This window comes from Erinaceus europaeus, chromosome 10 (genome assembly GCF_950295315.1).
Source record: "Erinaceus europaeus chromosome 10, mEriEur2.1, whole genome shotgun sequence".
NCBI lineage: Eukaryota > Metazoa > Chordata > Mammalia > Eulipotyphla > Erinaceidae > Erinaceus > Erinaceus europaeus.
The window spans coordinates 52,058,094-52,073,085 of record NC_080171.1 but is presented as its reverse complement, the minus strand read 5'-3'; the positions used below and the strand labels follow the sequence as shown (position 1 = coordinate 52,073,085).

Below are 14,992 nucleotides of genomic sequence, written 5' to 3'. Positions count from 1 at the left end.
AAAACTGATTATTAATTTGTGCTTAGATATTAATTTATTTACAAAATGGAAATATTGACAAGACCATAGGGTAAGAGGGGTACATTTCCACAGAAGTCTCACCACCAGAACTCTGTATCCAATCCCCTCCTCCTTTCATAGCTTTCCTATTCTTTATTCCTCTGGGAGTATGGACCCAGGATTATTATGGGGTGCAGAAGGTGGAAGGTCTGGATTCCGTAATTGCTTCCCTGCTGAACATGGGCATTGGTAGGTTGATCCATATTCCCAACATGTTTCTATCTTTCCCTAGTGGGACAGGAATCTGGGGAGGTGAGCCTCCAGGACACATTGGTGGGGTTGTCTGCCCAAGGAAGTCATGTTGACATCATGGTAGCATCTAGAACCTACTGGTTGAAAAGTGTTAAGATATAACCAGAACAAACTGTTCATGAACCTAAAGGCAAGAATACTGCAGATAAAGATTTGGGGTCTCCGTTTTGGACAAAGGTGGTAGGTCTATTTTAGATATATTCCAAGGGGCCCATGATTTTACTAGTTTTTGCCTGAGCCTGATATTCAGTATGCAAAAACCTTATACTTTTAAAGCTCTTCCAAAAGATTGAAGACGCAGGAATACGCCTACTATTCTATAAAGCCAAATTCACCCTTATACCAAAAGCAAACAGGAACATAACCAAAAAGGAAAACTATAGACCAATATTTCTGATTAACAAAGATGCAAAAATACTGAACAAAATTCTAGCCATCCAGATACAACAGTATATTTAAGAGATTGTACATTATGACCAAATGGGATTCATTCCAGGGATGCAAGGCTGCTTTAACATATGTAAATCAATAAATGTGATCCACTATATTAATCAAAGAAAAACCAAAATCCACATGACTATCCCAATAGATATAGAGAAAATATTTGACCAAAAATTCAGTGAGGTAAGGCAGATGATCCCACTCATTAATAGAAGTTGAGAAAGAAGAATTGAAAGGGAAATGAAAAGCAAAATTGACTGAGTTTGGAGTATTACATCAAAGTAAAAAACTCTGTGGGGGGCTCCACTATAGGGAGGTGGGGGTAGGAACACAGATCTTTGGTGGTGGGCATGGTATTAATATATCTATTCCTATTACTTATAGTCTTATAAATCACTTGTAAATCTCATGTTGATTAAAATATGAGAGGGGAAAATAGATTGAATGTATTGAATTTTTTGATGCATAGAACCTAGTTTTTTTTTTTAGAACCAAACACGCCTATCCAAACAAATCTGTGTATAATTATGTTCATAGCAGCATAATTTGTAATTGTCAAAACCCAGAAGCAGCCCAGGTGTCCAACAATGAATGAGTGGCTGAGAAAATTTATATATATTACTCAGTTATTAAAAATAATGAATTCATCTTCTTCATCTCATCCTGGACAGAGTTTCAAGGAATCACGTTAAGTGAGATAAGCCAGGATGAGACAGTTGAATATGAGATGATCTCACTGATGGGACACAAGTTGAGAAGTAAGAACAGAAAGGGGAAAAACAAAGCACAACTTGGACTGGGTTTGGTGTGTTGCACCAAAGTAAAGGACTCTAAGTTGTGGAGGTTGAGGCCTTTCAGGTCCTGGTGCATGATGGTGGAGGAGGAACTGGCCTGGGGGTGATTGTGTTTTATAAGAAACTATGCACATTACCAATAATTGTATTGACTGCAAACCATTAATTCCTCCTCCAATTAAAAATAACTGTATTATAAACTGTTAATCCCTCTATATTTTTTAATTGGGGAAGGGAAGCAGATTCATTGACTAGAAATAGATTAATTTGTGAGAATGCCAACAGAAAATATTATCAAAAGAGTTAGGTGAGTTCACATTTAAGTGGTTTCTGAAAGACAAACATGTTAGGTGAATTTAGACATCTGAACGTGGAACTAGGATGACCATAAAGGACTGATCTATTAAAAAAAAAAAAAAAAGGTTCCTGTTGTTTTGTTCTATGCTAAAAATAGCAATTTCTTTTTTGACCTAAAAAAAAAATCTATGCTATCTATTCCAAAAGACAAACAAGGGCAGCAACGACTCAATCTGAATCAGCTACCAACTCTAAAGCATAATCTGGAGCATCCTTGACAAGCTTTCTAATTCTGGGCACAGCCAAAGGGAAGTTAAAGCTCTGTTGAGAGTAAAACAGAAGCTCTGCTACAGTGGCTGATGAAGTTATTTTCCTCTGACCTAAAAGTGGTGTCACTGTGAATCATTGCTTAGTCCCCTGAGGCTATCTACTCTGGTAACTAGCTAGGAATGTAACTAATACAGCTACTACCAAGAAAACTCAGTACTTCTGCTGTCTTAGCTTTTTCAATTTTTATTTCTAAAACTGAACTAAAATTTAGGTCCTTTCTTTCATGGAAAACAGCATAGCACATGGTGATAAACATTAGTTTTGGCTCATAAAAACAAAGGTAAAAATCTAAACTCCAAATTTTGCTAGTTGAAAATGTCTGAAAAATATTCCATTCATTGTGAAACATCAGAAGAGATGTTTAAAAGTAAATAATGCAGATTCACATAACAGGCCCTGAATAAAGCAGAAAGCACTACTCCCTTCCTTCTCTGTTCCTCCTCCTATTCCTTTCAAGCTAATAAGCACAGATTCTACTGGAAGACAATGTATCCCCATCAAAAGGTTTCCAATAGAGAGTTAGAAAGATATGAATCTTTCTAACTGAAGTGACTAGGGGAGTCACTTTACAGGCAGTGAAGCAGTTCTGCAGGTGTCTCTCTTTCTCTTCCCCTGTCTTCCCCTCCTCTCTCCATTTCTCTCTGTCCTAACAATGAGGACATCGATAACAATAATAACTACAACAACAATAAAAAAGCAAGGTCAACAAAAGAGAAAATAAATAAATAAAATTTAAAATTTTTTAACAGTATAAAAAAAGAGCTGACTGACACCATCTCCCCAGATAATACCTTTAGCCCACATTCATGTTAGCTGTTAGCCTCAGGCAAAAATTTGTAAAGTCAGAGGTCCTTTGGAATATTCCTAAAATGTATACTTCCTAGCTTTTTCCAAAATAGAGATCCCAAATCTCATCTGCTATATTCTTACCTTCAGATTTCTGACTATTAAACAATTTATTCTGCTTCATATCTTTATACTTTTTAGCCACCCAGTTGCATTGCTACCAATCTGCCAATTTGACATCCCTGGGCAGATGATCTCACCAATGTATCCTGGAACCCCACCTCTCCAGAGTCCTGCCCCACTAGGGAAAGGTAGAAACAATAGATTGACCTGCCAATATTCATGTCCAGTGGAAAAGCAATTACAGAAGCCAGACCTCCCACCTTCTGCACCTCACAATGATCCTGGGTCCATGCTCCCTGGGGATACATGTCTTCCAGTAGAATCTGTGCTTATTAGCTTGAAAGGAATAGGAGGAGGAACAGAGAAGGAAGGGAATGCTTTCTGCTTTATTCAGGGCCTGTAATGTGAATCTGCATTATTGGCTTTTAAATAACTTTTCTGATGTTTCGCAATGAATACTGACAACAGCTTTATGGATGGAGTAGTTTTCAGACATTTTCAACTAGCAAAATTTGGAGTCTAGGGATAAAGAATTAGGGAACCTTCCACTGGAGGGGATAGAGTATAGAACTCTGGTGGTGGGGATTGTGTGGAATTGTACCCCTTTTATCCTACAATCTTTGTCAATCTATTAGATCAATAATTTTATTAAAAAGTTGAAATGCAGCTCTGGAGATGGCACAGTGGATAAAGTGCTGGACGCTCAATCATGAGTTTATGAATTTGTTCCTTGCCATTGTATATACAGAATGATGCTCTGGTTCTCCCTTTCTCTTCTATCATAAACAAACAGATAAATAAATAAATAAATAAATAAATAAATGAATAAATGTTTTTCAAAAATAGGTGAAGTTCAGGGTTCTCTGGAGGGTATTATCAATAGGAACAGGCTATTAGATGTGAAGACAAACAAGATTGTATCTGGGATGATGTTAGCACAATGGTTGGCAACATATCAGAATTACCAGGGGAAGGTTTAAACTAATGATTCATGTAAAGAATCAAACAATTTTGATAAGGAAAAATTGGCTCCTAATTCCACCTCATGTAACAGCCACAAAGCAATTTCAAGTGGACTTAAGTTCTAACTTTAAAAGGCAATAGAGTACAACTTTTAGAAAATGGTATATAGATATATTTCTATGGGGGAAAAAGTCACTGAGTACTAATGTCCTCTCTCTCTCTTTCATATTACATTCAGACTGACAAAGGAAGAGAAAGGAAGAGACAATACAGCAACAGAGCTTCCCAAGTGTTGCTGCTGGCGTTTGAACCAAGGCTACACACATGGCAAAGGACACACTCTTTTGAACAACAACAACTACAAAAAAAAAAAAATGTCACCAGTTTTAAACTGCTGTACTATAAACTCAAGAGAACTTCTTTCATTAGCTATAAAATTTCAAATAAGAAAATATTAACAGGGTGTTTGCTTTTTCAAAACAAGTAAAAAGAAAAATTAGCCCTGCCCTCTGAATGTGTGGATGAATATAGTTAATATGTGACCGGCTGCCATTTTCATGTTATGACTGTTAAGAACAACCTAAAGGGTTTAGTATCTTTCAGAGAAGTTCAAAGATACAGAATTAGTGTTCTTCTGGACAATTGGATTTACAAAGAAAATCAAGCTCCCAACCAACTTGGTCATAATAATAATTAACTACTGCTACTTTAAACTTTTTCTAAAACTACAAAGAACTCTTCCCATTCTCTTTAAAATCTGTATTTCTCCTAGTCCTGGAACCTATGCTTATATTCCTTGGTGTCTTTTTCTCTCTGATGCCTTACCCTGTTATACTGCCTCTGTTGACCTCAATCAATGCTACCAATGCCTATTATGATGCTACTGACTTGTTAATGCAGGTTGTCCCCAGAGATGCCAAGTCTGAGATATCAACCTGAAATGCCCATGTCCATCAGAGAAGCAATTACAGAAGCTAGACCTTGCACCTTCTGCACCCCATAATGATCCTGGGTCCATGCTTCCAGAGGGATAAAGAACAGGAAAGATTCCAATGGAAAGGATAGTATATGGAGCTCTGGTGGTAGGAATTGTGTGGAATTTTATCCTTCTTATCCTATGGTCTTGTTGATCATTATTAAATCAATAAAAAGAGGGAGGGAGAAAGGGGGAGGGAGAGAGAGAGGGATAGGGAGAATAGGAAGTAGGGAAGTTTCCAATGGAGAGGATGGGACACAGAACTCAGGTGATGGAAACTGTATGGAATTATACACCAATTATAACTATATCCCTTACCATCTTGTAAATCAACACTGAATCACTAATAAAAATTAATCATTAAATGAAAGAATTAGTTTTCCATAAATCTTTAACTGCTATTAGGGAATGAATTCCTACTTGCCTTAAAGAAAATCAATGTAGTTGACCAAGCATAAATGCTTAATAATTTGTACTCAAAATATTTGTATTTACAAATACTACTAACATGTCTCAAAACTTAAAAAAAAAGCCCTGAAATATTACTGAAACTCAGAATCTCATTTCACCCTATAACTATGTTTCAGAAGTATCTAATATACATTCAGACACCTCACTTCTTTTACAGTCTCACTAATAGGCAAAAACCTCCATTTTATGGTTAAGAAAAATGAATCACAGAAAATTATGTGACTATGTTGAGGAAAGGTAGCAACAATAAGCAGAGCCAGAATGTGAACCCCTATTGTATTTCAAGTCTGTTCTCATCCCAGAACTTATCTTATTCCATTTATTACACTCTTGTTATTTTATTACATCCTTACTAAAAATAGGTTAAATTAGGAATTGTGAGCAGGAAAGTGTAGCACTTTTTCTATATTTACACTCGTTAGGTATTTAAAAATGCAGAGGTGAGGAAGTGTGATAGATCCTGAGACTCAGGAAGCAGGATGAGTTCTGCACACTGATTTGAGAGACTGGCAGTCCTTCCAAAGATGTGACCTTGGGTGCCTGAGCTCTCTGGACCTCTTCTTCCTCAGCTGTAACTAAGACTGGTTTAACAGATTTCTTGAAAGCCTTTAAAACCTAAATTCTCTCATACATGGATCAAAATACATTAGGATAAGCAAACTTGTTTATTTGCAAATAGGTAGATGGTATCTACACCAGTGAACACCAAACCTTACATTTTAAAAACCATCCTTTGTAAAACACACACACACACACAAAAAAACCAAACCAAAACAAACAAACAAAAAACCACTGTAGAGGTCAAAACCAATAGGTCTTACTTTAAAAACTCGAGTGTAAATAGTTAAATTTCTTTTTTTTTTTTTGAAGGTTACTTTAAAAATTATTTTCTGGGAGTCAGGCTGTAGCGCAGCGGGTTAAGCGCAGGTGGCGCAAAGCACAAGGACCGGCATAAGGATCCCGGTTTGAACCCCGGCTCCCCACCTGCAGGGTAGTCGCTTCACAGGCGGTGAAGCAGGTCTGCAGGTGTCTGTCTTTCTCTCCTCCTCTCTGTCTTCCCCTCCTCTCTCCATTTCTCTCTGTCCTATCCAACAACGACAACAACAATAATAACTACAACAATAAAACAACAAGGGCAACAAAAGGAAATAAATAAATAAAATAAATATTTAAAAAAAATATTTTCTATAAGAATGACCATTGGAAGCTGGGCAGTGGAAGACCTGGCTGAATGCACACGTGCAAGGACCTGGGTTAGAGCCTCTGCTCCCCATCTGCATGGGGGACTTCACAAGCAGTGAAGCAGATCTGTAGATATCTCTCTTCTTCTATCCTTCTCCATTACCCTTTCCTTTATCAATTTCTCTCTGTTCTATCAAATAAAACAGAAAGAAAGAAAAAAGGAAAAGAATGTTCACTGGGAGTGATAGATTCCTAGTGCCAGTAATGAGCCCCAGCAATAGTCCTGGTGGTAGTAATAAATTTAAAAAAAATTAAAGTACATAAATAAAAAGAATGATCACAACCAAACTATTTTCTAAAATCTGGTTCTTGTTTTAAGATCGTCACAGAAACAAATTTTAGATAAACATGTCTAAAATCAGATAAAAATACAGATCAAGGAGTATGTGATAAGTCACATTATTTATTTATTGCAAAATAGCTCCTTTGGAAGATGTGCTGCTGTTTTGCCATGCCTGAAATCTTGGTTCAAGTTTGGGCCCCACCACACTGAAGGAAACTTCAGAAGAAGCTTCACAATCTATTTCTGCCTCTCTGCCTTCTCTGTATCTACCTCAACTTTTTTTTAAAATACCTACTCTTATATGTAGAAAAGCATTAAATTTCACTGGAGGTAATTATTAAATACAACAAATATTGTGAACAAGAATTAATATTCTAAGAACCAAAATGATCCCTTACTGTGGGAAAGCAGTCTCTTTGAGGAGAGACCTGCATTAGAACTGCATTCTCCTGTGAGTGAGAAAATCTACCGCCAGTTCCTATAGTTTAAGCAGGGCACATACTACCAAAAGAGTAACACTGGGGAGGGTTCTAAATCCAGCATCGCCATTCAACAGTTCTGCCAGGAAGAAAAGGTGTTTACCCTCCTCCCACTTTCACTGTACCTGGATACAAGTAAGCAGACACAAAATATATGTGCTTTTATTCCCTTCTTTTGGTTAGAAAAAAAATGCAGTTAACAGCCATTGCACTGAAATTATCACTGCAGAGCTAAAGCTCTACTTAGCTTTTCATCATCTATCAAGTTACAGTGATATATTTAATTGAGGTGTGAGTAATTTTTTGTGGATGTTATTCCACCAACATTTTACCATCTAATCTAATCAAAGGAACAGTGAATGGTATCTTGTTATGTTTGACCTATTTAAGTAAATTTGTGAAATCTAGTATAGAGACTACAACTGAAAAAGGGAACAAAAAGCCCCCAAACCACACTGTTATATCTGGAGCTTAATATTTACATTAACGTGTATATAATAAATAACATTTTAGCAACTATTTCTCAGTGACAACTTGTGATGATTATCCATATAAACCAAATTTTCCTGGGTGAAATCTCACATGATCTAAGATTTAAAATGAGTCTTCTGATCCTCCCTGGACTGTGAGCAATGTGGTTCCCAGCCTTGCAAATTAACAACAATTAAAGACTGCAACAGATTTATATATCAATGAAGACTTAAGCACATTTCTTCACCCTAAGCAGTTTTGTTTGAAGTAAAATATTAGGAGGGCTTGAGGAAAGGAAAGAGGAAAATCCACCCTCTGACTTCCACAGATATATAATTCTAGCACTGCATCTCCCCAGCCCAACTAATAATATTTATAAGTACTGTCTCTGTCTAAAGCAATAGAGTTTTCTTATGGTCCTGCTGAGTGGGAAGCTGCAGGGAGCTATTTAAAGACACTGTTCCATGGTACAGTCAACAGCCCTAAAGAATCTGTGAGATAGGGCAGTGAACATTAACCATCTCCACACGGGGTGCTACAAAGCACCAACATAGGCCTCACATCATGCTCTGGGAAAACAGGCAATTGCACCACAGGAACATAAAATGGATTCTGTGATTTGAAAAATATACAATCCTCACTACTAACACAATGTGACTTTACTTTATATTTTTAAAGCAGAGAGATGATGACACTTAGTGTTAGAATACTGTTATGAAAAAGGCCCTGCAGGGGGACTTTTCGAGAGAGAGAGAGAGAGAGAGAGAGAGAGAGAGAGGTGGGGGAGAGATACTGCTGACTAAGTAAGTTCCTGAGACACTGCCTTCTTCAGCTTTCAAAATAAGTCAAAAAATGTCAGTGTCAAATGTTTTCCACTGTCTCCTGTTTCTCAGATATCTTCAGTTTTAGCACAGAGTGAACCTGTCCTACCAACACCTGAGGAGTTGAGACCTTAACATAAACTGACATAATGAGAGGTTCTTCTGATCAACCTCTAGCTTCCATATAAGATAGCCAGTGAGTCAATAGTGATAGGGGTATATGGTCTTGTGGTCCAAACAGATACTGAGATGCCTGAAATAGTAACTATAACTGAGAAATAAGCTGCCATACTGTATTAGTTTTCTGTCATGTAACAAAGTACTACAAACTTGGTGGGTTCAAAGAATACAGATGTATTAATCTTAGTAAGTGTGCCATCTGTCTGTAGAATGGCATTTGGCACACAGGAATTGCCATTCCTAAGGACCAGGATCCAGGTTCCTTGTCCCCACCAATAGTGGGAGGTTTTCACAAGCAGTGGAACAATGCTGTAGGTGTCTGTTTCTCTCTCCCTCTCTCCTTTTCATTTCTCAATTTTTCTCTGTCTTACCAAATGGATAAATAGTTTAAAAAATTATTTAAAAAGTAAATTAACTGGATCCTCTGCTCATGGTCTGACAAAGCTAAAATCATGCTGTTGGGCCAAGTTCTTATTAGAAACTTTGAATGGGAAAGAATCTGCTCACAACTCATCCAGGTTTTTGGGAATATACCTTTCCCTGTGGTAGTTATGACAAGATCTGGACTTCTTACTGGCTGTTGGTTTTAGCCAGTCTTAACTCTTCCAAGCCACCCAGCTCCCTGATACCTGACCCTCTCCTTGGGTAGACAAAGGAAGTTTGTTTTTTTCTAGGCCAGAAGAAGCATCTCTTGCTCTTCTGCTAACAGTTTTGTATACGGTAACATTATTGTGGGTGTTAGTCTACCAACATTCTGCCATACAATGTAATCTAATCAAAGGAGTTGTGACTGATGGATCTTGTTATGCTTGACAAACTCCATAGTTTAGAAGCATGTCACATATTTCACTTATAATCAAAGGGAGGGAATTAAACAAGCAGGTATTCATTAAATGTGTGTTCAAGAAAGCAATAGTTATTCCTATACAATTGGGTTAAATTTGAAAAATCTGTTTGTTAGGATTTGCAGTATCATAATACAACATCACCATAATTTATGTCCTTTGACATTATTTGTTTTTTAATTTAATTTATTTATAAAAAGGAAGCATTGACAAAACCATAGGATAAGAAGGGTACAACTCCACACAATTCCCACCACCAGAACTCTGTATCCAGTCCCCTCCCCTGATAGCTTTCCTATTCTCTAACCCTCTGGGAGTATAGAGCCAAGGTCATTGTGGTATGCAGAAGATAGAAGGTCTGGCTTCTGTAAATGCTTCCCCACTGAATATGGGTGTGGACAGGTTGATCCATACTCCTAGCTTGTCTCTCTCTTTCCCTAATAGGGTGGGGCTCTGTGGAAGCAGAGCTCCAGGACATATTAGTGGGGTTGTCTGTCCGGGGAAGTCTGGTCAGCATCCTGCTAGCATATGGAACCTGGTGGCTGAAAAGAGAGTTAATATACAAAGCCAAACAAATTGTTGATCGATCATGAACTTACAGGCTGGAATAGTGCAGATGAAGAGTTGGGGGGGGGGTACACCATTTTGTAGATAGCTATTTTAGGTATATTCCAAATGGCCTCTGGCTATACTAGTGTTTTTGTTTGTTTGTTTGTTTTTGTTTTTTTCTTCCTGAGCGTGAAATCTGATATACATGTGGATCCAAGTTATTGTCTGGGGATATGATGTAATGGCTGGAGAAGGAATAGAAAGCGGGATCAGAGAAGACAGTAGCTCCCGAATATGGTAAAGGGGTATAAATATTGTTGACTATAAACCCCATCTATTTGATTTGGTCTGGGGCCCATATTCAACTTATGTCAAAGGATATAAATTATGGTGATGTTGTGTATTGTACAACAAGTCCTAACAAAAGTATTTTTCAAAATTAACCAAATTACCAAATAATGCCATTATAGCAATAACTATCTATTGTCTTCTTAACCATACGATAGCAGGAACCTCCCACTTCCTCAATAGAGCCTATATTTCCCCCAGTCCTGGAACCTGAGGGTGGGGCTCACTTTCCTGCATGCTTCTCTCAATTCATACTAAATGATATTGCATCCGCTAATCCCAACCTAATCCACACAACAAGTACTCAGCATGCTTCACTTCAGACTGTGTCCAGAGATATATGTCAGGTATGGAATGTCAACCCTTCACCCTCATTACTCGGGTGAGACCTTTCTTTTCATAGTATTCTCTAATTCCATTCCAGGTGGGTCACTTCCTAACAAAGGCACAAAACCTAGATAGAGCATATGTCCACATGTATCCACAAATTAGAGCAAAATATATACCTGAGAGCAAAAGTACACAATAGTCTGCAGCGAGTCAGTATAAAGTTCCTAATGAAATAGCATCTAATTAGACTCAGATACCCTTCTCACCTTCTTCCTATTACAGTACTCTCACTCACTCTAAAGCTAACCTTAGCAAAGCAAGGACTACAAAACCTGAATAAGGGAAAGAGACTGGCATACTTTAATGATGACTCTTTAGTCACTATCAGGCCACCCCATCAGCTGGGGCCCTATTCGGAGAGTCTTGAGACTCCGGAACAGACATTATGGCCTAGACCTCAAGTAAATCCTGCTAGCCTAGTTACTGGTCATCTCTATCAGGAACAACAAAATAGACCCCTTTTGGGGGCCCCTCATAGGACCTTGACCTCAACTTGGATCAACAATGGTAGAGAATGTTCCATCCTCCAAAGGGAGGATGGACAACATACTCTATACTACACCTGAGGAAGATGGGTCCTGATATTGGGGCAGCTTAGACTGTTCCTACTCATGACCACAGAATGCAAGCTCAGATCTACAGGGATGCAGAAGTCACATAGGCTCCTAATCTGAATATGGGCCCTAGACATTATTTGTATACAGCTTTGCCAGTGGTTGCTTCTGTTACTCCTGGTTAAAGCTTTTAAGAGAGTCTACGTATCACTCAGCCTATCGATGGGGTTTACAGTCAACAATATTTATATCACTTTCCCATATTTGGGAGCTACTCTCTTCCCTGATCCAGCTTTCTGGTCCTTTTTCTAGCCATGAAATGATCTCCCCAGATAGTGACTTGGATCCACCTGCATATCAGATGTCAGGCTCAGAGGGAAAAAAAACAAACTAATATAGTCATGGGCCCTTTGGAATATAACTAAAATAGGCCTACTAGCTACCTACAAAATGAAGACCCTCAAACTCTTCATCTGCACTATTCCAGCCTTTGGGTTCATGATAAGTCAACAATTTTTTTGGCTTTATATATTAACTCTTTTTTTTTTCAGCCACCAGGTTCCAGATGCTAACATGATGCGAACTGGACTTCCCTGGGCAGAGGACCCCATCAATGTGTCCTGGAGCCCCGCATCCTCAGAGCCCTGTCCCAATAGGGAAAAAGAGAGACAGACTGGAAGTATGGATCAACCTGTCCACACCCATGTTCAGCGGGGAAGCAATTACAGAAGCCAGACCTTCCACCTTCTGCATCCATATTGACCCTGGATCCATACTCCCAGAGGGATAAAGAATAGGAAAGCTACAGTGGAGGGGATGGGATACGGAGTTCTGATGGTAGGAATTTGATGTGTGGAGTTGTACCCCTCTTATCCTATAGTTTTGTAAATGTTTCCTTTTTATAAATAAAAATAAAAATTAGTGTGTTTTCAGTACACAGAAAGAGATTGAAGGCATCCTAATATTTTTAGCATAAAAAGTAATAGCAAGATCTGGGAAAGCAGCTCACAGAAATAATATGCAGCTTTGCCATGCATGTAACCCAGGATTGAGCGTGACCCTGCCACGTTAATGTTGTATCATTTCCTCTGTTACTCTCTATCTGAAAAGGTGGTCCAGGGTGGTAAAGCCTTGGTGATGACAAAAAACGGTAATGGGTAGTGGGCCAAGGCAGGCTTGAGTGAACTTCTCAACTGTCCTGAGAGAGCCATTTGCTTGGGGATATAGAGGGAAAAGGACAAGCTGACAACACAGGGTGGTCCTTTAAGTCACATTAAAAATTTAAAATTCATTCTTAAAAGCAGTGAAAGTCTTTGAGAGACTTAATACAAGTTAATGATATAATCTGATTTGCCTTTTAAAAATATCACTCTGTAGGAGGTTAAGTTTAAATGTGAGCTCTACATAGAACATATCTGAATTTATGAAATTCTTTCTGGCTACTAATTCAATAGGAACTGACTTTCAAAAATATAAACGATGTGTAATCTCTACAACCCTAAATCCTAAAAGTCAGAAAGCATTCTATGGTATCTATTTAATAAAAGATACATTCAAAGTACCATAAAAATTAATTTCTACCAACCTGTCTATGAATGTTTTTCATAGTACCAGATCATCTAACCCAAGTTCAGATCTTTCTTATTCTTGATCAGTATACAATGAACCATATGGAATAATTTAAATCCTAAAAGGGTGAATGGTCCATGTGTTTTGTAAATTGCATGACTTTGGAAAATTATTTCTATATTTTTATACCCAAGAACCAGTTGTATTTGGGTGTTTGTAAAACTCCTGTATCTCCATCCCAAAGATACTTGGTTCTGAACAAGTCTACTTGGAATTTCTTTCAAGGCTTAAATAGACATTGTTTGCTCCCAGGCAAAAAAATCCATAGATGAATGAACAAATATCTATCATAAACTAGTTAAATACAGATTTTCAAAATTCTATATAATAAGTATATCAAACATTGTTTTGTTCTGTAGTCTTCTGAGTGACTTTCTTATTTTTATTGGTGGAATTAATGGCTTATAGTAAATACAATTACTAGTACATGTGCACAGTTTCTCAGTTTTCTACAAAACACAATCACTCCCAGGCCAGCTCCTCTTCCACCATCATGCACTAGGACCTGAAAGTCCCCTACTCCCAGAGTCCTTTATTTTGGTGCAATACACCAAACCCAGTCCAAGTTATACACAGTATTTCCCCTTCTGTTCTTATTTCTCAACTTATGAGTAAGATCATCCCATATTCACCCTTCTCTTCCTGGCTTACAAATGGGTGAGTCCTTTTTTTTTTCAAGTATTACTTATTATTAGGTGGGATGAATGACATTTACTTACATACATATGTGAACTATCCATATAATAAATGCTCTTATGAAGCCAACATTACATTGCTTGAGGATTACCTACATTGTTCTCCAGATAGTCATTCAATTTTCAAATATCCATAAAAGCAATGTATTGGCAGCTGTCAACACATTCAGTATATTATTAAAAGTCTGTCATTAAAATATTCAACTCTCCAACTACCTCAACCAATAATATTTTTGATAAAAAATAAAACCTGGACACTTGTTTCCTTTCTGAATTTCTGTGAAAGTGAGTGCCCTCTACACTTGGATGGATAAACCTATTATTCTGGAAGACAGAATTAGGCTACAGAAAGTGCATCAGTGTAGCAGCTTTTCAGACCTGGGTTTCAATTCTTGCATCACCCCTTTATAGATGTTTACCTTTGATAATGTTTATTATGTGTCCACTTTTCCTGCAGAAAAAAATGAAGCTAGTCTATATATTTGTTTTCTAGGGGTGCATAACAAATTACTATAAACCAGATATTTTAAAACAACATGAAATTTACCTTCACATAGTTCAAGAGGCCAGAAGTCTGACACTGATATGTCTGCAGGACTGAACCTAAAGGCTTACCGGAGAGGAGACATCCTTCCTTTCCTTTTAGTTTATGGAAACTCTTATAGTCCCTTAATTTGTAACAGCATAATACTAATCTTTGTTTCCATCTTCACATGAGTATCTTCATATTTATTTATATCTATCTACCTACCTACCTACCTACCTACCTCTGTTTATTTTTTTAATTTATTTTTACCAGAGCACTGCTCAATTATGGCCTGCATTGGTGCAGGGAATTGAACCTGGGATTTTGGTGCTTTTGTATTCTTTTTATAAGGAAACCAGTCACTAGATATAGGACACACAGTAACTGCAGCATGCATTTATCTCAAAATCTACTAATAATTGCACATGAAAAACCCTCACATAAAAATGAAGTCACATCCTGAGGTTCCAATTGGTCATGAATTTTT

General features: G+C 37.6%; 1 protein-coding gene across 2 annotated transcripts in view; it reads right to left on the bottom strand.

Moving 5' to 3' along the window:
- The window catches only part of SH3GL2 (SH3 domain containing GRB2 like 2, endophilin A1), a 194,222-nt gene that overhangs the window by 12,658 nt on the left and 166,572 nt on the right, over positions 1 to 14,992 (bottom strand). The gene's annotated exons all lie outside the window — the stretch shown is intronic.